The sequence below is a fragment of the Ostrinia nubilalis genome, chromosome 16 (genome assembly GCF_963855985.1).
Source record: "Ostrinia nubilalis chromosome 16, ilOstNubi1.1, whole genome shotgun sequence".
Classification (NCBI taxonomy): domain Eukaryota; kingdom Metazoa; phylum Arthropoda; class Insecta; order Lepidoptera; family Crambidae; genus Ostrinia; species Ostrinia nubilalis.
The window spans coordinates 8,747,663-8,771,303 of NC_087103.1; the positions used below are offsets into that span (position 1 = coordinate 8,747,663).

General features: G+C 36.9%; 1 protein-coding gene and 1 non-coding gene across 2 annotated transcripts in view; both read right to left on the reverse strand.

Annotated features, from left to right (window-relative positions):
• Positions 1-23,641, reverse strand: part of LOC135079345 (elongation factor-like GTPase 1) — a 198,466-nt gene that overhangs the window by 67,272 nt on the left and 107,553 nt on the right. The gene's annotated exons all lie outside the window — the stretch shown is intronic.
• Positions 16,580-16,651, reverse strand: Trnal-cag (transfer RNA leucine (anticodon CAG)). The gene has a single exon. It is a non-coding gene; the product is annotated as a tRNA-Leu (tRNA).

Here is a 23,641-nt window from a genome sequence, read left to right on the forward strand (position 1 = left end):
TGCGTGCCATGTTCGTATGCGTTTTACATTTAGGTTAATAGTAAAATACAGCTATTTTAAAAGTAAAAGTTATTTTTTAATGTTTACCAAACGATGACGTTCGATTGAAATTCATTAATTATACAGCGTAAACATAAACGAAATTATTATTAAACAATTAACAGTAGAAAGTACCTTACAACACAGCTGTCGAAATGGCTTCTGTGACAGTGACATCTATACTAAAAATTCTAGAAAATATTATTCTGTTCAATTAATATTCCAATTTTTAAGTCCAAATAACAGATTTTACAATTTATGTTAGTATGTTCCAGTTCTGAACCAATTTCGGTTAATTATTATAGACTACGTTATAATTAATTCTCTCTTGTGAATGCAGTCTTGGTACTATTAGAGGCCGGTCGATCTATTCTCATAAATAAAACACTGGATACTCATCTTTCACATTATATTGCCTTATTTTAGATACAATTCATCACTTAGCACAAAAGCGCGCGGAGTCGTCTCCGCGCGTCCCTCTATTCTGACGTTTGATTCTCGTGTGACATTGACGTATTGTCAATGTCACTATGACAGCATCTCATTGGCTATAACGATACCGCTATTTTAACGTTTTATATTTTTCACAATTAACAGTTCGGCCTTCCTGCAATTCCTTCGCCCTCGAAGGTCTGCTCATGGCACACTTGACGCCTCGTATTGGGATCCAGCTGAGCACCTGGCTAGATCCACTCTGCCATCTCCATCACCATTCGCACCACACGCTGACCACCTTTGGTTCTGCTGAAACGAGAAATCATCACACAATACATCTATATCATCGTCACACGGTACATCTTTATCATCACACAGTACATCTATATCATCATCACACAGTACATCTATGTCATCATTACACAGCACATCCATATCATCTAGAAGCTCAGCGTGCTCCTCAATCAGTAGCGCAACGCCAATGGTCATACAGACGCTACCACAATTATCTTTTCGTTCAATATTTTAGAATCAGCTGCTTCAATAATGACAATAATGTCGATCACACACATGCCATCTTAATCTAGGCACCATAGCTCATATGCCCAAAATGTTACCACCGAAGAAACTCATCCTTTGATGCCCAATTAGGCCTTTATCCAAGGTTTCTATCAGGTTTGTTCAACCACCACAAAAATACAACTTATTGGTTCCGATAAACTCCAAATCATAGAACTGTAACCCATTCTACTTCCAAGAATGGAAAGAACCCTCACTGTTGATGAGCAGTGGACTGCATGTTCGTGGGCTAGGAACCGGCATAAATCTTGAAGGCAGAGTATTTGTTGTAAACAGCTTTATTTCTGAGTTCTTCACTTTTTCTTTTCGACCACTTTGATTTCTTAACTCGCTTCTTATCTGAATTAAACTAGTCAGCTGGAATGCCCTGCTCCTTATCTTATACTCTTCCCTTTCTCTCGCGATATTGCCAACTCTGTCTCTCATGTTCTGGAATATTCAAAGCGAGAGGTCCGATGTGACCATCTCGTTTTCCTCGATTTTCCCAGTGACGAGATGCAGTGCTGCTCGATTGTCACGTCATCGTCCTTGCCTTCTTGCCGTGGCCATCCAGACTTCGGTCTTCTAAGGAACGACGGCCCTTGGAACAACTCATCCTCTTCCGATGTAGGCACGTATCCCGCTCTCGACGCCACGTCGGCTACGTTCAAGTGAGTGGGTACTCAAACGCTACTCCGACAGCCTTGTCTCCTCGGTGATCTCTTCAAGTCGATGCGCTCCGTAGGGTGTATAGCGGCGGCTTCCGTTCCGCAGCCAATACAGCACAGTTTAGGAGTCACTCCAGTAGATAGTGTCTTCTACAGGCAGCCGATGCACTTCCGTTCATGCTGCTCGTAGCTCCAACCTCGATATCGTTTGTGTCTTCACTGGAGCCACTTTGACACGCGCAGCTACCAGCACAACTTCCGCGTCCTTCCTGTCGTTGTAAGCGAGGTGCCAATACGCAACGGCGGCGTAGGCTTCCTCGCCTGCATTGCAGAAGATGTGCAGCTCTCGGAGTTTCATTTATCTCCCCCCCGTAGTAGTATCGATGAATACGCAGTCTCTTCATAATCTGCAGGTCTGACAGCCATTTCTCGAAGTATGCTGCGACGTCTTCCAGCACGGGCTCGTCCCATCCGGTCTTGAGGCGCCACTGCTTTTCAGGAGCTTCTAGGGGAGTCGCTCCTTTCTTCGCGGCGCGCCTGCTGCTCGGGGCGACTGCTAGCAGTCTGTCGTTGTTGCTGTTCCAGTTCCGGACATGGAAGACCGCCTTCCTGTGGTCTTCGTCCACTTGAAAAATCACTTCTTTGCTTGCTCGATGTCGTTGAAGCTTTCCACGAAGTCACCACTACAGCGCCCGGCGTATGCCTTTCTCAGTAGGTTCTCCATTTGCTCATGATACTGCCTCTTCTCTTCGGTATTATTCAGAATTAATTTAGAACATTGTGAACTCCTAATGACGTAATTTTAATGAAGTTATACAATGCAATACAATTAAAATAAATACTATTGGACCTAAATGATTTATGGGATTGGTTATGGTTCTTTTAACATTTTCTCTTTAAACCCACACAGATTAGGCCATTCCACACAGTTTGCGCCTCGCCACACAGCCCTATGATGTCGCTACACAAGCCAAAACATCATAGTTCATGATGTCTCCCACACAAGACACGACATCTTCACAATTCCTGATGTAACACAGACATCCCACTCAGAATGACAATGTCCACACAGTTTCAAGACAATGCCACATGTCCTCCTCACACAGCTATCAGGACATCCATCTCACACAAAATGACAAAGTCCACCCAGTTTCATGACAATGCCCACTGGTGTATGATCCTCACATAGTACATCATACCTCTATTATTATTATTATTATTATTTTCAAACCATTCCCATAATCACAACATTATCTTTATTTAAATAATAAAATATTTCAATGTAAACTCTAAAATATTAAGATGAATAACACAACTACATAAATCATCATCAATAATAATGCCAGTAATAAACAGTGAAACAATTTATGCTTAACATTGTGTCTTAGTGAACACAAATTTGCTTCACACACAAATGCAACTTTATCATAATAAACTTACTGTTATTGTTGTGTTGACAGCAATACACTTCCAACTATTATCTTTGGAAACTGCACATACTTCCATGAACTTACCATCCTCAAATAGGAACAAGCATTCATGGAAATATCCAAGAACTTTAATTTAACAAGTACCATACTTCTCTTCTCATGCTTGGCCAAAATTCACCCACAATGCAACTGACTTCATATTCAAGTATCTGTTGTTAACCCAGTCATTACAGGGAAGCACACAACACAATCATCACCAATATAAACTTTATTTGATCACTGCTAGTACTTTGCTCCATTGATACCATTATTAAAAAAAACATAACCCTCCTTCTGGAGCAGTCGGGTAAATAGCTAACTTTCGCACAGTACAGCAGTATACCACACAATAGGCCAATGCTAATGACCAATGATAAGCATTTATTTCTATTCAAACACATCACTCTTATTCACCATTATTAATAATAACTTTTTGCTTAAGACTGTTAGCGGCAGTTGGGAAGTTCTAAAGTCTAGCAGTAGACTGTAGCCAATTCATTATTACAATCTGTTCACACTCAAGTTAATTGTATGCAATTTCATGCCAATGACAAGAATAAGCACAGTTAAACAACCAAGCCGCAGTGGCACTGCTAGTCTCAGCCCAACCCTTGCAATAAAACATTAATTCAACTCACCAAATATCACAGCTGATTCCTTTTGTATTGCATTTTCACTCACCAAATATCACAGCTGATGCCTTTTGTATTGCATTACCTTCTGTCCAACTCCAAATTACTTATGTGGAGTACCCTTGCTAAGTGTTCAGCTTCACTCTGTTATTGTGCTTGACTAATTTGCTCACCACAGGGCCAACCCGCAGACAGATAAGTCACCACATCTAAAACTCAAGTCAAATCTAAAAATATGCACACACAACATGCTACAACCAGTAACCTTTTCATTAAACAGCTAATAAATAACCTCAAGATTAAAATCATTTCACCATGTGAGAATTATTAACAATAATGGCTGGTACACAAGAAGACCTTTAATGTACCACATTCTAAATCTTTTATGTAATATCAAAATAGGATAAATTTTGGTCACCCACACTTATTTTCAATGTTAGTAATACAATCTATATGACTGCTGGCAGTAGAAATTAATTGATAAGTTGGAGAAACTTAATAACTTATCTTATTAACATTATTGTTACTCAAATATAGCATTATGGTGTAATATAATGTGTCTTACATCTACAGTAACCAGGAGCACACAATAATTATGTTTAACAATTGATTGAAGTATCAATACCATACCAAATACCAAAAATCCCCATGTTCAATGATATAACTGGCTGCTTTACTTAATCTCAATTAGCTAAATGTTTTAAGTTATTTCATCTTGTAGTATTTACTCAACATCAAGAAAGAAACATCATGATACTAAAACTGGTTTACAGAACACAGACTTTAGCTTCAATTTACTTGAATAAAACTAATTATTAATTGTTCTCCAAAATAATGGCAAGAGGTTACTCGGGCATGATCACCAAACTTATTTAATTTATCTGACCATATTCTATCTATTCTTTATAGATTTTGAATCTCAACAGGTTATTCTTCGCAGAATGTTAACATGAACAAATGAACACCGTGCAATTTAATTTGCTTTACTAAAATAACTTATTTGGCATTGAAATTAAAGTGAGCACATACCATAGCTTTCACACACATTCCTGGCATTATCAGTAAAGACTGACAATACTTATAACATTTGTTGCATCATTCACTTCCATGCATTATTTTGCTCAAAAGGAAATGTGTTAATATTGTTGCTGTTAGAATATTCGATAGCAATAATGAATCGTACCTGCTCTGGGGCCATCGTTAGTCAAATTGTTCACCACTTACGTGACCACAAGCCAAGTTACGGAGGGAGTATCTTCATAATTTGCGTCCATCATTTCTCGTACTTAAATACTTTTCTGCATCTCACACCTTTGTCAGTGTGGTTTCCTTGACATTCTCTCTCCATCATATTCAATTATAACCATAGAATCGTGGGCGTTTTGTGTTAATATTCGTGACAAATCACACGAAACATTGGTCACCTGGAACACTTTGAAATCACGTTACTATCATAGGTTTCAGATCTCACTTCTGAACTATTAGAGGCCGGTCGATCTATTCTCATAAATAAAACACTGGATACTCATCTTTCACATTATATTGCCTTATTTTAGATACAATTCATCACTTAGCACAAAAGCGCGCGGAGTCGTCTCCGCGCGTCCCTCTATTCTGACGTTTGATTCTCGTGTGACATTGACGTATTGTCAATGTCACTATGACAGCATCTCATTGGCTATAACGATACCGCTATTTTAACGTTTTATATTTTTCACAATTAACAGTACCTACTTAATACGAAATAAGTAGGGATGTAAAGATAAAAAAAAAACAATTGAAAAGATAGAAACAAGACAAAGTGTTCACAAATGCAGTCAGAGGAATGTTTGTTGTAGGAATGTTTGTTGTAGTAATGAAAATTGAAAAAAAAAAGAGTCATTAAAATGTAGCACTTTGTGACCTCACGCGGAACTTCAACGCATCATAACTTCGTGTTTGATTGACAGATAAAAACATGTGTTCAATTTTTTTTGATAATAATTGACGGACTAAAGCATTTTTTTAGGAAACTAGCCTAGCCAATTGCATGTATGTACATAAATGTTAGTTAAATACAGCACATTCCAGCTGCAAAACAAACCGTTACAAAAACAAAAAAAATTATGAACATTTCCGCGAACACTAATCGAGTTTCTCACCCATACAATAAGATTTATTTTATTAGTGGTCACGATTTTCAACGGTAGAAAGTGAAACTGGCCGGGTGTCAAACTATTGGCGATACACAGACTGTCAATGAAAAGCTGGATTGGTGGGCAATCAATTATACAGTTGTCTCAGAAAATAAATGAAGGCAAAGATGGTTAAGGGGTGTGGTTTCATCAGGCAGTGGGGGTTACAAAGACCGTACTGTAAGTGCTAAATCATTAAGGTAAACGCAAGAACTGTAGCATCTTAGATAGGTAGTTGTGATTGAAAGGTACTCGTAGGTGCTATTTATAGTATGAATATAGAGTCTATAATGTGCTGTCATTATTTCTTTGACAGTTTGCACAGTGTGAAGTAAGATACTTACTTCAAGTATTTACTAAATTCAAACAATGATATTAATAAATGATTATGATAATCTCCCGTTTTCTTTGAGTTCCAGTAAAGCTTTTCACTTTAGAGACCTCACTCTTTCATAAAGGTTACTAAACCTTTGTTTGTCACCTGTCATATCCGCTTTGCAACGGAGAGAAGTCAAACCTTAATTTCGAACTCCTCTTATGTTCTTCTGATTAATTTCGTTGCGGGTCCAATGACAGTTTAACTTTCCCCCGGGACAAACTTGACCTTCATTGGTTGGGTTTTTATTGGCGGTCAAACTGCTGATCCTGTCTACACAGGAGTTGCAGTGTTGGGAAAGAGAGGTGGGAATAGTGCCGTTTAGAGACCTCACGCGGACTTCTTGACAGAATTTGAAGTAGTGTTGCATTGCTTGAGCATTTTGTTTCTCCTTTAACTTAATGTTTGTTTTTCAACAGAAATGCACAGCCAAAAAACAGACTGAAAATTTTTACTATAAAGTAGGAATAGGATAGGTGAATGTAATTCCTAAACGCAATGGTGAACTTAAATGTATTTTTTAGTAGTTTCTAGTGAAGAATTAAGGTACCTGCTCAATTTTTTTCAGATTTTGTGATGGCTAGAAATATCCCATTCTCATTGCTTTCTGAACACCTGTCGTATTACAAAGACATACGATGTCACAGGGTTTAGCTTGATGGACTATATCGAAATTAGAACTGGTAATTTATTATTTTTGTCAGTGTTGTAGCTACATTTTTTTGATATCAACTTAAATTATATTATTTTTAACGTACCTATCACACTTTTTCAAATTAAACATTTTACTGTCAAATTTACAGGAAAAACGAAGTAATCCTATATTATTTCACGATATTAAATGACATGTAGGATTCGATTTGATATATTGTAATTTCATATTTTAATTAACAATTTGAAGTGATAAAAATATGATGCATGTAGTATTTTTAAGTAAGTCGCTCAAATAATTCGAATAATATATGATTTGAAATTCGCAAATGAAATGGTTTTGACGTATATAACATAAGTAGGTAAATGAAATGTCTTACTTACAGATAAGTCACATTTTAAAGAGATAAAGTAATTTAAAAATAAATTTATTGTTCCTATAAAGAAATACGAATACTAGCTTGCAAAGCTTGAGTTTAGCATCAAACTAATGTCAAGATAAATGCTGAGCCTTCTATTTAGATTCAAATAGTTTATTCAGTTTAAATAGGCCCTTTCCAGGACACTTATATACGTCCCAAATATAGCTTGCCCCATACTAAGTACCACTTCGGGACAACATATGAGCTGGTGTTGAGAAGAAGTGGCGGAAGAAACTCAGTCACCTTAGTCAGCCTTTTGGCGCAGTGCCTATGGTATGGTAAGTAATTGTGAAAATAATATTCTTGTTGTGTTGTTTTTTTTTATATGTAACTGAAAGTGTCTATTAAGTGCTTCTATTATTATATTCTATAAAATACTCTAAATAAAAATTCAAACTCTTTCTAAATACTAACGGGAATAAATATTTGCAAAGTCGCCCACGGCAACAGTGCGATAATCGATTGTAAGCTCTTGGGTAATCTCAGCCGCGTTAGGTGATTGCAAAAAGTACAATAGGCTATGCTCGAGCCAATAGAAACTGGCAATTTTATAAATATAGATTATGACAGATGTTGACTTAAGACATCCCGCAGAGTATAGGCTTTTAGTCAGCCGATAGATGATCGGCTTCTAATTTGTACGAGGAATCGGCCGATACCGAATTGATGTTAATACTGATTAGCAGCCCAACTAAACTATCGGCCTACAAAAAGTATGTAATCTAAGGGATAGTAGTAGTCTGTAGTCTAAGGGGTGTCTTATTTTTATTTATTTATTTAAAGACTTTATTGCACACACAACAATGTTCTGTACAAAAAGGCGAGCTTAATGCCATACGTCATTCTCTACCAGCTGACCTTGAGCAAAACAGAGATATTTAGTAGGCGGTTTTACCTTTCAAAGGAGAATCTCTTTTGGAATACATCTCATTAGATGGCAGGTGATGATCAGGTCGCTGTAAAGCGAGCTTTAACATAGCCATAACATTGTTGTTATGTTGGCAGTAGGTATATGGTCAGATGGTTGCAGCTAGCCCGGCAGCTAGATTCGAACCCGGGACATCTGGGTCTGTGATAGGTGGCCTTACTACTAGACCATAGAGGCAGTTTATTCTTTGCTTTGCAATCAAAGATTTTACTCAAATCTCTAAAACAATTCAGTGTCAAGGTTTTTAGGATTTGTTTGTTAGGAAAGTTGCGAGTATCTATAGGTGCAGGCTGTACTGAAGATTCGCGTACCGATAGCTGGTAACGGGATGAACCATGCCACGAAGCCAGCGATGTAAGCTGATCAGCTGATAATGTTTCCTTTAATTACGAAAACGATTTAAAGTGGGACTCCCATGTGACGCTATGCGCCTAGTTCACACTTCAGGTTCACGGAGGCAATGTAAAGTCACGTAAGGCTTACAGTTAGAAATATTTAATTATGTAATTACGCTGTATTTGCACTGCCTTGCAGTGCGTAGGTTTTTATTGTGTGGTTTCCATGTCTAATGTTGAAATCTATGTAAAGTGGGACTCTCATGTGACGCTATGCGTCTAGTTCACACTTCAGGTTAACGGAGGCAATGTAAAGTCACGTAAAGACTTGCAATTAGAAATATTTATTGATGAAATAACACTGTATTTACACTGCCGTGCAGTATACAGGTTTTATCCCAATTGTGTGGTTTCCATACTATCCAATTCAATCTATGACGTTACTATTTGACCAGCACAAATGACTATTATTGATTTCAAAGTAAATTCAAAAATATTTTTACAGTTGATTGAAAACAAATTGGTTTTTAGTAGTTATTTTAGAAAATTGAGCCTTGGTTGCCCAATCATCTAGGCATATGGATCGCATGTTTGTTAACGTTAATGAGTGAAATGTAACTATCACATAAACAAAGGTCATCAAACAAATGGAAAACCATTACCTGGCGGAATAATGTATCCCTAAGAAATATTTGATTAGGAATAGCGAAGTGGGCCCGTAGTTTAGCGAGTGAAAGTAAAGAGAAAGGCCCAAGACCGAAGAATTTATGGTCAGCCTTGCGGCCCTTGCAGGGAATGGAATCTGGATATTGCTTATGAACTCGTAACTGAAGTTATGGGGAAAATAATAATAAAGTATACATTCGTAGGATCTTGCCAAACGCCACGCGTAAGGCTGCAGAAAAGTAGAAAATGTAATAAGTAGTAGGTACATTACTATCACTACATAGTATAAAACAAAGTTGCTTTCCGCTGTCTGTCCCTATGTATGCTTAAATCTTTAGAACTACGCAACGAATTTTGATGCGGTTTTTTAATAGACAGAGTGATTCAAAAAGAAGGTTTATAGGCATAAAATATGCATATTATAGAAAAGAAAAGGTAGGAAATTCCATTGCTATACTTGTATAAATGCGAAAGAAGCACCGTTTGTCCTCACACGTAAGGAAATGGATTTAGGTCAGATTTAATGCAAAAAAATCACATTGAATAAAAATGAAGTGCAAGAAAAAGTTATATTTATAAGCCTCCTTGGGGGAAGCCTTTCTCCAGCAGTGGACAACATTTGGCTAAGACAAACGAATAAACAGCAGTAAGTGGTATAAAGAAAGTTGGTAGGATTTTTATAAATAGAGGATTTTTTCTCATTAGATGCCCTATTATGGACGCATGTTAATAATGAGGCAGAAAAATCATTATTTCAATATTGCTAAATAAAAATTGTAAGTGTTGATAAGAATCATCACGTCTCTAAACATTCCTGGTTACTAGTCATTATCCTATATAATTATTATGGTGAGTTTGTTGAAAATTAATCTGCATTTAAATTAAACATTATGGAGTTTTTATTATAACCTTGGGTGAAACCTACGCGAGAAAATTGATTTTAATCTTAGACTATTTCTCTAATAATAAGTGGACAATTTATTAGAGCTGTAAAAAAAGATTTATCAACCTACGAGCAACCCAAGTAGAGCCTGTTGTCTGAGAATATTAGACGACCAAAAAGATACCTCTTTGTGAAAAAAATACACGAAAAGCACGCTATTGTCCCGTAAAACACTCCATATTAACTGAAAATTCATGAAATTATGCAAAGTTTCTCATCACTCACGCGTCCCTTCCTCGAACCGTTTTCGAGAAATCAAGCGTTACTATTCGCAAAAATGTTTGGCCTTGTATTCTTTTGTATTGTATTTTTGGAGCATTTAAATTCCATTTCGTATACGAATGCCTACAAATTATTAGAGGAATTTGTATACCTACGTGAAATAGTCTAGTCTTAGAATAAGACCTTATCTATTCGATAAGAGGTCTGCTTTTTGAACAGCAAAGAAATTCACCAGAAAAATACTTACCATAATTCGAAGTCACAAATCAAGTTGAGATGATTCCTTACAGTTTACAGGAAAAGCAAATAGCTGTTTCTAAGTTACATCTATCTTACTTCAGAAATATGATACTAATCGATTTACCTCAGCAATCGATACAGTTAGTGCACCACGAATATCACGATTCTGGTGAATTAACAAATCGCACACTAACTCAATAATTCGTGATTGCTTGTCTCTACTTTGAAAAAGTTAAAAGTATAGTTCCATTTCGATTTTGTGTTCTATGTCATAGATATCACTATAGCTTGTCCAAGAGGGTAATGTAAGACCTTTTTCAAAGTGAGAAATTCAGCACTGAACAATGTGGCTGCACAGTAGTCCATCAAGAATAGAATGAAAACACCGCTAGTTGTATTATCATGCAAGAAAACGCATAAGTATATGGCCAGAATGATTGGATACTTCTGTGGTATGATCGATCACATTCAAATAGGAGTAACTGGACATCACCAGTTATACAACAGTTCAATCTTATAAGCTCTATGGTATGTTTATTTTGATAAAAATTTAACATTCAATTTAGGGAACAAATCGAATACAAGATTTCTATTTCACCTAACTTCACTGGACATTCCGTGTAAGTTAGTCAAATATAAATAAAAGTACCTAGTGTATCAAACTTGGAAACTGCCTGAAATGGAACTTGATGAGACCTTCGTTTGTCAAGCAACTTCTTAGAGAAAAACGCACTTCGATAGAACAAAAGCACGTTTTTTAGGTTTTTAGGTAAACATAACATAAATAAAATACATGAACCAAATAACCTGAACAAAAACAATAAATCTGAAATTGTTTTCTTTATATTGTGATAAAGTAACTCCGATGTGAGCAACAAAACACTTTATTGATCGGTAATGAACAGAATTACAAATACTTATAAGAAATAGACCAGTACTAACATCATGGCGATTTTGTAAGTGGTCTATATTAAATCCTTAATTGCATCATCAATCGTTTTCACCGCTATTTTCTAACCGAACCGAAGCATTCTCTCCACAATAACTTAAATGTCTTGTGTTCACTAATTAAGCAACATCACTCAAGAAACAAATATACTAAACACGCCATCACCCGAAGTAGGTTTACGGCTAACTGATTTACACTTAACAGATTTAACTTTAATGATAAATTAAGATGACTTAATTAGCATCATTAACGCCTACTCATGAGTAATTGTAGACGATGATACATCACTATCTTTACGAAAATCTTGAAGGTAAAAAAGTGATTCGTGTAATTATATCTTAATTTGGTATTCGTATGTAGGAAGAAATTTTACTGTGCACAATGATGCTTGGAATTGCTTCCCGATAGAAATATTTGGGGGTGCTCACGTAAGTTAAAAAGGAAGTTGCATGAAAGTATGTTACATTGGCGTTTACGTATTCGCAATATGTGAATGTCAAAATATTCGTGACTAGCGTGTTGATCCAATTTATTAACAATTTAAAAATTAACGAAATGTGAACAAAATCATGTGGCAAATGTATGAATAATTATGGCTCCTAAGTATATTCACAAAAGATGCTCAAAATTAAGCATATTAAAAGGTAGTTTTGGGAACCGATAGGTGGACCAACCTTGGTACCGATCCGATTGATATTTATCTATGTTTTTATACTTTTGGATACTTTTGTTTTTTAGTTTAAAGTTTATGTTTTTGATAGCCGTCTGGGCATTTTATGCAAAAATAAACCTTTAAATGAACTAAGGTATTTCGTTATTTTTGCCCGCCCTATGCACTGCGTGACAATCTCTAACGCGGCATAAACTTAACAAAATATCACGACACGAAATATAAACTTTCCTCAAAAACCTACGTGATGCGAACCCTGCGCCCATATTCAAATGACATTATCAAAACAATTACCCCAGTTTCGGAGTAAAAGAAGTAAATGCGCATTGGTGCGTGTAACGCAATAACAAAAGACTAGCGCGCCGCGTTGTCATTTCATTTCGGCAGCTTTTTTAGCGTAGTAATTTATCTATGATGGTATCTGGAGATGATGATTGTATTTTCTCAAAACACAATTTAAGTCCGTGAGGTTTTTGTTTTTCGTCAAGAGGTCATTGAGGAGATAGCTGTTTATGAAGACGTCGGATTGCTCTACTAATGAAAAGTGCGTGGAAATAACTATAATTAACTTCAATACCTGAGTATTCTTTTATTTAAATAAAAAAAATGAAAAATAATGGATTCTTTTATTACGTATTTAAATAAAAGAATCCATTATTTTTCATTTTACCATTATGACAATAACTTTTTTTCTTTTAGTAATAGGTAAACAAAATGTTTTTGTATCGGGTCGTCTCCTGACAAAAAAATAATTTTGACACAAAACAAACCCTATTATCGCGGACGAACCCGTGAGCCGAGACGATAGCGCGAAATTAGAGCAAACAAGTAAAAAAAAAGAGAAAATAAGCAATTTGCAAAGCTTTTAAAACGGGCCTATTCAAAGTTATCCTTCAGTAAATAAACAATGAACTAAGGAAGTTTACGTCCCGCTCGCGGCCGATTACAGATTCAAATAAATTATTATTTTAAGGCCGAGTTGCACCATCACAAATTTGACCATAACTAACGATAACCGGTGGTTTTTGTATGGAGTTTGACAGACGTTTGTCAAAGTTAAAGTAAGATGGTGCAACCCAGCCTAAGACTTCACTTAACCAACTTCTTGGAAGTCGGGCAAGTCGCTAGAGGCCTGCTTTTGCAAATTATGTCGAATAACTGATATTTTTGATACGGACGCTTTATCTTAACTCTAATTACCGCTAGGTAGAGATTTCACAGAATAAACGAAGTGTTAATTGGCATTATAAGTCGTTAATTTTCCTGTTGGTAGTGCGAATGTTCTAGAATCATCCATTTGCAAGACCAGACAAGATTAGGGTATGGTAGATAAAAGTCTCTTATCATCATCATGAGGTCAATAAGTCGCCACTGCAGGAGCACGAACCTCTCTAATTTACCAGAGGCAAAAGACAGGATAGCAGGAAGGCGTTGGATGCAGGCCGCTACCAACCGTGCGATGTGGAAGTCATTGGGGAGGCCTATGTTCAGCAATGGACGTCCTATGGCTGAAATGATGATGATGAAAAGACAGGATTCCTACATCTATCTAAGGCTAGCAATCTATGGGCTCCGTGTCAGTCTATGGGCAGCGGTAATCACTTACCAGGTTTGCTTCCTGTACCATAAAAAAAAACACTCCCCACACAGGCCAGACGGGTTGGGGAGATCTAATGATCACATATTTCTTGTTTGTCGCATTTTATGAAAGACTGTCCAAGCGAAAGGTCACGACTGACTCACTCACTCATCACGAAATCTCAGAAACTACAAGTGCTACGAGTCTCTTGGGTGCTCTCAAAATTTAAGTAACCCCTAAGGGGCTAAAACGAGATCCACGCGTACGAAGTCGCGGACGGCCGCTAGTAGTGGATAAATATGCTCGTATATTTTGTATGATGCTAATCCTAACATACGGAAGAGTTGAAAGAACCCATCCACAAACAATTGGCTTTCCTAATCAGCCCGCGGGGTCTCCACGTCGGTCGTTGTATCCATCGTGCTTTGTACAAGTTAATTTCACGAGGATTATATTTGACCGTGACTTATTAGTAGCGGTAATTCAATGGTGCATAGCGGAATGCATTCGTGACTGGGTAGTCCGGGTACGCATTCAATGTTGCCAGGTATAGCGGGTTTTGCGGGACGTCCCCAATTTTTGTGAGTACTTAGGTAAATATGATCGCGCGAGACGTCTGCTGCAGTATTTAGAAAGCATTTGCTTTTCAAATCTTTATGAAAGATTGAGTTTTCATCTGCCGGCTGTTACAAAACTTAACTAAAGTAACTTACAAATTGCAGGCATATTATGTTAAAAACATTAATAAATGTAAAACATACTTTATAAATAATGTGATAAGATCATCTTTAATCTTGGCGGTTGGACTAATGAGTAAAGTTTCTTCCTAGATCTTTAAAACCAGTAATTTTATTGTAGCAGCGGCTGTACTATATAATTTAGACACGGTTAATATTATTAATTCAAATATTCATCTACGAGTATGTCGTCCGTATGGTAGGTAAGCAAGATGATTTCGTATCGATTTAACACGTAAAGTTTCTGATAAGATATTAAGATAACTTTTATACATTGATATTAACACTCTACCGAGTATCTTAATACTCAGTGGCCGTACGATTTGCTAAAAAGTATAAGAGTAGGCGCACACCGTTGATTTTTAGTTGGCCGATAGTTGTGCCCGATTTTAATTTGTATGAAGAATCGGCCAAATCGAATCGGCGTAGTGTGCGCACTCCCATACATGGCCATACTGATCAACTGTCCGACTAAACTATCGGCCGACGAAAAATCAACGGTGTGCGCCTACTCTAAGTATGAGAATGACATAGTCATCTCACTCGATTAGTTATCGAATTGTGGGTGCTATAACGCCTAACAGATTCGATTCATTATTGTACTCTACTCATATCTCGCCCTCACTCGAAAGTTAGCTAAGAAAAAGCGAGGGCTAGAGTTGGTAAATCAAAATTACATAGCCGGGTAGACCCCTGTCCCGATACGTCATCACACCTGACATCACTAATGTACTACTGCGGTCAGGAATAGTTAACCGACCACCCGCAAATCTATTTAGTCGTCCTTTATAGGAGTCCTGATGATGATTGTGTTTTGCAGGCTTAATGAGAAATTCAATAATGACAGCGGCAATGACAGAGGCAGGATTAAATTATATTACGATTCGCGGAAGGACAGGACAATCTTAGCATTGATTGCTTGTATAAGTTACAGTCAAAATTCAGTATAAGAGTAATGTAACGGCGAAACAGTAGTAGTATTTTTTAGAAGGTCGTAACTTTTTATTTGTTCATATAGTATCGTATCTGGGTTACAATTCTCATGCGTTGTTTATTAAAATCATTTCCTAGCATTAATACTGTTAAAATTTTTGGCTACAACTTTCTTGTTTATTTGTCGCATACATTAAGAGTATTTTTCTATCTATTTAATGCAATACATAAACGATTTTTTATTAAAACACCGTTTGATAAATACTTCCTAACTGCTTAGTTTATGCTGCTTACGATTCAACATGAGCATCATAAATGTTAAATTTCCAAGTTATTACATACGTAAGTAAGTATTTAATTTAAATGAGGCTCTAAATAAAAATATTTTTTATGTATTTTACTTTATATTATGTGTAATAGATAATATTTAATAAGTCCTTTAACATTTTAGCCTATTAGGTGTAATTGCTTTTCTTTACATTTTCAATTTTAGTAATTTTTATGTGTCTAACATATTACGTGCGTAACAACAAAATAATTGTATGTACCTACTCGTGTTTCCTGAAATTGTAAGCAGCATTTTTTTTAGTACGATTTTCAACTATGCTACAGTCAGCGTCAAATAGTTCGTGACACACAAAGTAGCCAATAAGTTCGCAACACGTGTTTGTTTGTAATTGGAATAAGGTTGTGTTGTCAACTTTTTTTTTTATCCACAACGAGGAAGCTCTTGGCCTGTATCTCACCTGATGGTAAGTGATGATCAGGCCGAAGGTGGAAGCGAGCTTCACCCGGAATCCTCAACCACAGAGAAACTGGCTATCTTACCTCTAACAGCCGGAACACAATAATGGTGTTAACATTGTTGCTATGGCGACAGACTTAGGTAAGATGGTGGTAGCTAGCCAGGCGGACTTATAACAAGCCCAGCAACCAAACCGAACAGAAAAATCTGCCCCCACTGGGATTCGAACCCAGGACCTCTGCGTCTGAAGCAGGTGGTCTTACCACTAGACCACAAAGGCGGTTAAAATTTTTGACCACATTGAGTGTCACTAACTATTTGACGCTGACCGTACAAGTTCAACAAGGTGTATTTTTCTAACTTACCATTCAAACATGTAACAAATTCATGTAACAAAATCAGCGGTACAACTCTATCAATGGCGCAACTTTACCATAAAATTTTCTAAAATTCATCATTATCTCTATTGTCTTCTTATTGCCGATATTTAACGGGACGTTTGAGTTAATTAGTCAAAGTTAAACGACGATTAGCGTCCCGTAGACTGCACGAACAACTCTTTGTTATGCCAGCTTTTATAAGAAAGCGTTATGTGATGGGAGAAATAGATTTTAGGCACTTTTATTTTTACAAACTTCTTTTTTGTTTCGTAATAGAAAACTAGACGTGTGATTCGGATTCCGACAGAGGAGAAAAGGACCACTGCCGTCTCCCACTCTTTCCGTGGATAGGTATCGTAAAAGGCGACTAGGCTAGATCGATGGCTCCTACGTATAAGGGCGAAACTGCCGCTTACGCCTTTTTCCAATTATTTAAGCAATGATTTCACTTTGCTCTAATCTATAACATCAGTAAGAAAAAAAATTTTTTTTTCCATTAGATACAAAATAAAATTTTAGGCAAATAGGCGTATGTGCAAAACTACGCCACGTATAAAGCCCAATCATACGATTCGTCAATTTATACGAGTAGTTGCTTACATAAACATATATTTTTTATAATCCAAATCTTAAATAAAGCCATGAAAATATTTAGCAAATTGTTTTATTTATAAATTATGACACATTATACAGGGTGTTGATTTCAATCCTCGCCATATTTATTTAGGTGATCTATTATGACTTATATAAACGCATTATCCACCAAAAAAAAAATTACAAACTAAAGTAGAATTTTTAGCGAATATTTTCCGTGCGACATCAACTGTACTGTGGCTCGTAATACTGCAATACGTTTCAACTGCGGCACCCATCGAGCTACGCGGATCGCTCGCTTATCATGTCTGATAGTCTACTGAAGGAAGCCACGTAAAATAGGTAGTGTAAATAGGTATTTTTGTTTGACTAACTAAAGTTAAAGTTCGTTTTAAATTAGTTTGCTGTTTCCTATGTGTGTGTGTGTGTGTGTGTATTGGAGCGTACCTACGCGCTTTCCGCCACTACCTACCGCAATCGCGGGAGTATTTTGTACACAAAATTACCAGATTATTTACTCCCTACATTAAAAAAAACACATTCCTTTAAGTTTAGAACTAGGTACCTACTCACCGATGCGACTTCAGATGCGTTTCCACGTGCCCTCCCGTAACAGTAAACCATGTTTACGTACTCACGAGCACTGTACGTATGGTTTGGCATCTTCCTAACACTCACTCACTATTATTACACTCACTATCACACTTTCACACACTAAATACTCAAAACCGCACGACAAAACAATCAAAAATCGCAAATTTGCAATTAGAAAAGTGCATTCGATGAAATACGTCCATCGAATGTCGTCGTGAATCGGTAGTTATCGTTATTCTTCATTTTCAACTACTTTACGTAATTTTTAACATCAGAAAAGTTTAATTTCGTCAGTTTAGTACAGGAAGTCTATCAACGAATGAGAATGTAAAAGCGGCGGGAAAAATACTTTGTTTAATCTTTGTGAACTAAAGATTCGTCCTATCATTAATGCTCTTAAAGCAAGCTTTCAAAACACTCAAATGCAAATGATTTGTAGATCTTTAATTACTAATCGTTATTATTAAAACGATAAGAATATCAATAAATTTTGGTAGTTATTTCGTGTAATGAAATTACATTCATTTAAAATAATCCCGAACATGATGATGAATTATTTTATGTAAGTTATGAAGAATGGAAGTCTAACCTGAACCTAAGTAACATTCGTTCAGGGTATTTAAATTAAACGCCGATAGAAATGAAATTACGTTATTACGGTAGTAGGAAGTAATAAGTACTAGAAAACAGTTATCAAGCAGAGAGGAAGAGAAAAGTTGAAGTTACAAGGCAAGAAATAAGAAAATAGCGATTGAGTACTAGGTATTCTAAATACGAGCTAGATTTCGCGGAGCGTGCGCGCGGCCTCTCTGCGTGGATAGCAAAATCGGACTGATGAACAGAGAAAATCGATGATCCACGATTGAGCGCCGGCCGCCCGATGACGCCCGAAACACGAAGATGGGGAAGTACCTATTCCGTGCGAGCCCGATGTCCGCCGTGCCGCGCGCAAGGCGGTGGTATTATTGTATTCAATTACAAGTCACCGCTCCAAATGAAAGATATGAAATTTTCTTTTAAGATATGAAATTTTGTTTAGGTACTGAAATCAATCGAGTTTAAAAACAAAATCTTGTCTTATCTCCTATCGAAAGTGAAGGAACAAGAGTTTGCCAGTGTGTTATTTCTAGGTGTTCAGTTTGCGGTATTAAGTAAGTTAAGTTTTATTTTAATAATTACTATAAGACGTAAAAGTTATTAAGGTAGAGAGCTGGAAATGTAAGGAATAACGAACCTGTATGAAAGAGCATTATGGTCATCTGTTTACAGTACTTTTGAATGATAATAAGTAGGTACAAGCTTATCACACACATAAAAGCATGGTTTAATTAAAAAATAATAATAATGTAGGTTCTGTAAAAAAAAATATTTTGCGGAAGCAAATTCGTGTAAAAGGTTTTTTTTATTAATTAAAGAGTACTTAATTAATTAGTTTTTAGAACAACAAATAAACTCGTAACATGATAAGGTGTAAGTAACTAATTTACTCATTACATTTTTAGGGTAGATTTGGATTAAGCTCTGTCCAGTAGTCGTCTTTGAACTCACAGCTGATTGTGGCTGATAGTTGACTGACTCATGGGCGAGCGCGGGTAGTGGGGCGTGGGACGGGGGGCGCAGCGCTTGCCCGGGTCACCGGGTGAGCGCCGCGCGCCGTTTGCGTTGGGGGACTATTCTGCACTGTAGTGGTCGATTATGGAAATCGTAGATATTTAAAAAATAATAATAAAAAATTTGGAAGTCAGTTTTTTTGCTGATTCGTGATCAGAATAAGCTACTTAATCTACTCCCTAAATATGGCGGGTATTGAAATCAACACCCTGTATAGTTATTTAATTTTTAGCGTTAAGAGTCGCATCTTAAACTAATTTGAAAATTATAAATAACTTGAAAAAATCGAACTGCCTAAGGCATCGTGGGTTCAATTCCCGCCTTAGGCAATTCGATTTTTTCAAGTTATTTATATTTTTTAAAAATATGACACATTATGTTAAAAGACCTAACTAAATCTCGAGCACAGTATATGGGCGTATTTGCGTTAAAACGTAAAACGGTACATTAAACGACTTTTTCTAACTGATTTATTATTGATATAGCACATGATAACAATTAAAATAATTACATGCATAAATAAAGAGAGTAATCGCTTAAAATATTATATTTACGTTGTCATTTAAGTCTCTTTACGTTGAACAATATACATGAAATTATAGAAATATGCCGACGTAAAAGGGCAATGCGTAAAATCTCAAAATATATAAGAAAAATATAAAAATTGATAACAGCAGTAGCAAAAGCATTACATGTTAAGGCTAAATGTGAAATTTCATTAAATTCGTTTTAGTAGGTCAGAAGATATGACCCAAAAATATGGTTCTGGCCACTAAAATGGCTCTCCTGTAAAATTTACTTTTTTCACTTACGCCAGTATACGTAGGAGCCATCGAGATGGCGATGGCGATCAGACGTCGTGTATGAATTTGTAGCGATGAGTTCACATCAACGCGTCCTGTCATTGGTTGCGGCAATCTATGCACGCGCAGTGATCGCCATCGCCGTCGCCTACGCGATCTGCACGCGTTGGTTTGGCTGAAACTTAAGGGATATTACTTGACTTGTTATTTGGCTAGCATGTGGTTGAAATCCCCCGTTTGCCCAGATTTTGTCTGTCTTACTTCTGTGGTGGAGACTACATGACCTCATGATGAATGATACTTCGCATGAGGAATCCCAATTAAAATTATGTCGAATTTATCATTCTGTAATCAAATAACACTAAGTAGAGTAAATATCTAAATGAAATGAAAATGTTTATTTATTGGACTAAGTACAAATTACGGGTCCAAAAATAAGTTTCTTCTTCGTTAAGTTTCCTGGTTCGTGTAGACCTAGTTACAATGGTCACCAGAGGTCATAACCCCGTGGTGTCGAGGATTGACCCCAATTCTAGGATCTAGGTTTCTACGTAATCTGAGTCAAGAACGGCCCCATGGTGCGCGGTCCCACGGCTCTTAGGCTGAGTTTGCACCATCTTACTTTAACCGTAACTGTAACTGTAACCGGTGGTTTTATGTGGAGTTTGACAAATATTTGACGTTATTAAAGTAAAATGATGCAGCGAGACTGCAAATAATGTGCCTATTAATTTTGTTGTGATATGCCAATAATGGCATTAAAGAAGAAACTTACAGCTTTCTTTGGTCGTTAGTGTTTCTTTTCAGTTTAGCGGGAATTCAAGTGTGTCAATAGAGCTATTATAATTTTCACGATTAAAGAACATAATATTAGTATAACAATAAAATAGAGTATGAAGTGAAAGAGAAGACCATGTGAACTAAGTACCAATTAAAAATGTTTAGATTGAAGTTTATGAAATATTAATATTCGAGTGACTGCTATTGTACGCGTCTGCATCGTGCAAAAAATATTAAAATGTAAACAATTAAAATTGTATAAACTTTAAATAATCTATAGTTTTAAGGTTAATTTGTATTTCTCTTGTAAGTGAATGTAATTCTTTTAGAGAAATAAATGTCTTAAACCATAAATTAACTTATTGAAAAAGAAGCTAACAATACAAAATGCAAAGTTTCTACATAAATAGAGAATTTAATAAATTCATGCTATTTACTTATAAATATGGGATAATGTACCAAATAAAACAATCCAATTTTGTGAGATCTTCGAGTAAGATATTAACATCCTCCTGTAACAATAACTTTATAAATGTAGCTATAGGCGTTCTTAACCCGGACCTAAGCTATTTACAAAACCTATTTTAGGCCGGGAATCGATCCCGGAACCCCGCAAGGCGATTCATCGCTCCATCCGCGTCCAATGAGGATCAGTACTGTTGTAGAAAATTCAATAAAACTAGTATCTACGTTAATCTTTAAGACATAAGAAAGATATATCTTTTTGAATTATCCAAATCGGACCATTACTTACGAAGATATTAAGTAATAAACATAGGCCGTTTTTGCCGCTAAAAGTCAACGTACGCAAGGCCGCGTGACGTCATTATATCCGAATCGAGCGCAGCCGGCGTACTATTGGGATGGAAAATATTTTTTTTCGGCTAAACTATCAGTTTTAGAAAAAAACTTTTAATAACATTTATTCTTCAAAATAAAGTAACCTATCGACCAGTAATTTTTAAAAATAAAAATTGTGAAAAATAAGTATTGCTATGTCCAAAAACCACATTTTCATAGGATTCGATGCAATGCGGAGACGCGGTTGGGGTGAGTGTAACTTAATGATTGTTTGTATTGAACATAATAATACATAATATGATGCTAATACCCAGTTTCTGGCCTGGGGGGGGGGGATAAGTCATACCCAGCTTATAGCCTGGGGGGAGGGGCAAGCCTTACCCAGCTTCAGGGGGTAAGTAATACCCAGCTTCCGGCCGAGGGGGAGTCATACCTAGCTTATGCTTATGGACTGGGGGAAGGGGCTAGCCTTACCCAGCTTCTGGCTTGGGGAGGGGGGGGGGGAGGGGTCAAGTCATAACCAGTTTCTATAGGCTGGGGGGAGGGGCTAGCCTTACCCAGCTTATGGCCTGGGGGAGGGGGGGGGGGGGTCAAGTCATACCCAGTTTCTGGCATGGGGGGGGTGTCATACCCAGCTTCTGGCCGAAGGGGAGTCATATCCAGCTTATGCTTATGGCCTGGGGGTAGGGGCAAGCCTTACCTAGCTTCTGGCCTGGGGGGAGGGGGAGGGGTCAAGTCATACCCAGTTTCGGGCCGGGGGGGGGGGGGGGGGGGGGGTAATCATACCCAACTTCTGGGCTAAGATTAAATAGATTTCCAGCACGGAGCGGCTGTCCTTTCCTGCAGCAGCTGGCCCGCCCATGGGAACGGCGAATAGATAGGTAGGTGCGTAGGTTTAACTCAGAAAAACTAAATAACAGGTAGGTATTGCGTGTACATCGAAATGATTTTCATAGCAATGTCTTGTAGCCTAGGCAGAGTGTATCTGCCTCAGCTATACCTTATTGTTAGAAGTAAATAAATTAATACTTATACATTTTTATATTTTACTTGGAAGAAGATATGACTCTAACAACACTTATGAACACTTTATTTGAATAAATCGCCAAATATACCACCGCGGAGACCCCAATCGCGTCTCTGCGTGCCATTGAATCGTATGAGCGTATGGATTTTTTGCGTTATTTTTCACAATTTCTATTTTTAAAAATTACCTATCGATAGCTTACTTTATTCTGATGAATAAATGTCATTACAAGTTTTTCTCTAAAACTGATAATTTGGCTAGAAAAAAATATTTTCTATCCACGCAGTACGTCGGCAGCGTTCGGATCGGATATAATGACGTCATCGTCCCCGCGCCGGGCGGTCAGTGAACTTTTTTAGTAATTTGGCCATAACTTCGTCAATTTTTGTCGTAGAACAAAAATTTTTGCACTGTGTATTAAGGATTTCTTAGCCCTATAAATCTGCATTCACAGCTAAAAATCGAAATGATCCTCATTAAAAGCATCATTATAATCCGGCAAAAATTAAATGTTCACTTAATTATTGTACTGCTACCGGCATATCCGTCTCTTTAGATGGACCGAGAACAGACAGTGGAAAATAGGCCCCTCTTTATCATTGCAGCATAATCAGTAAACATATTAATGACAGTTTCTAATGACCAATGTATTAATTTATTGTATATGCTAAAATTAATCA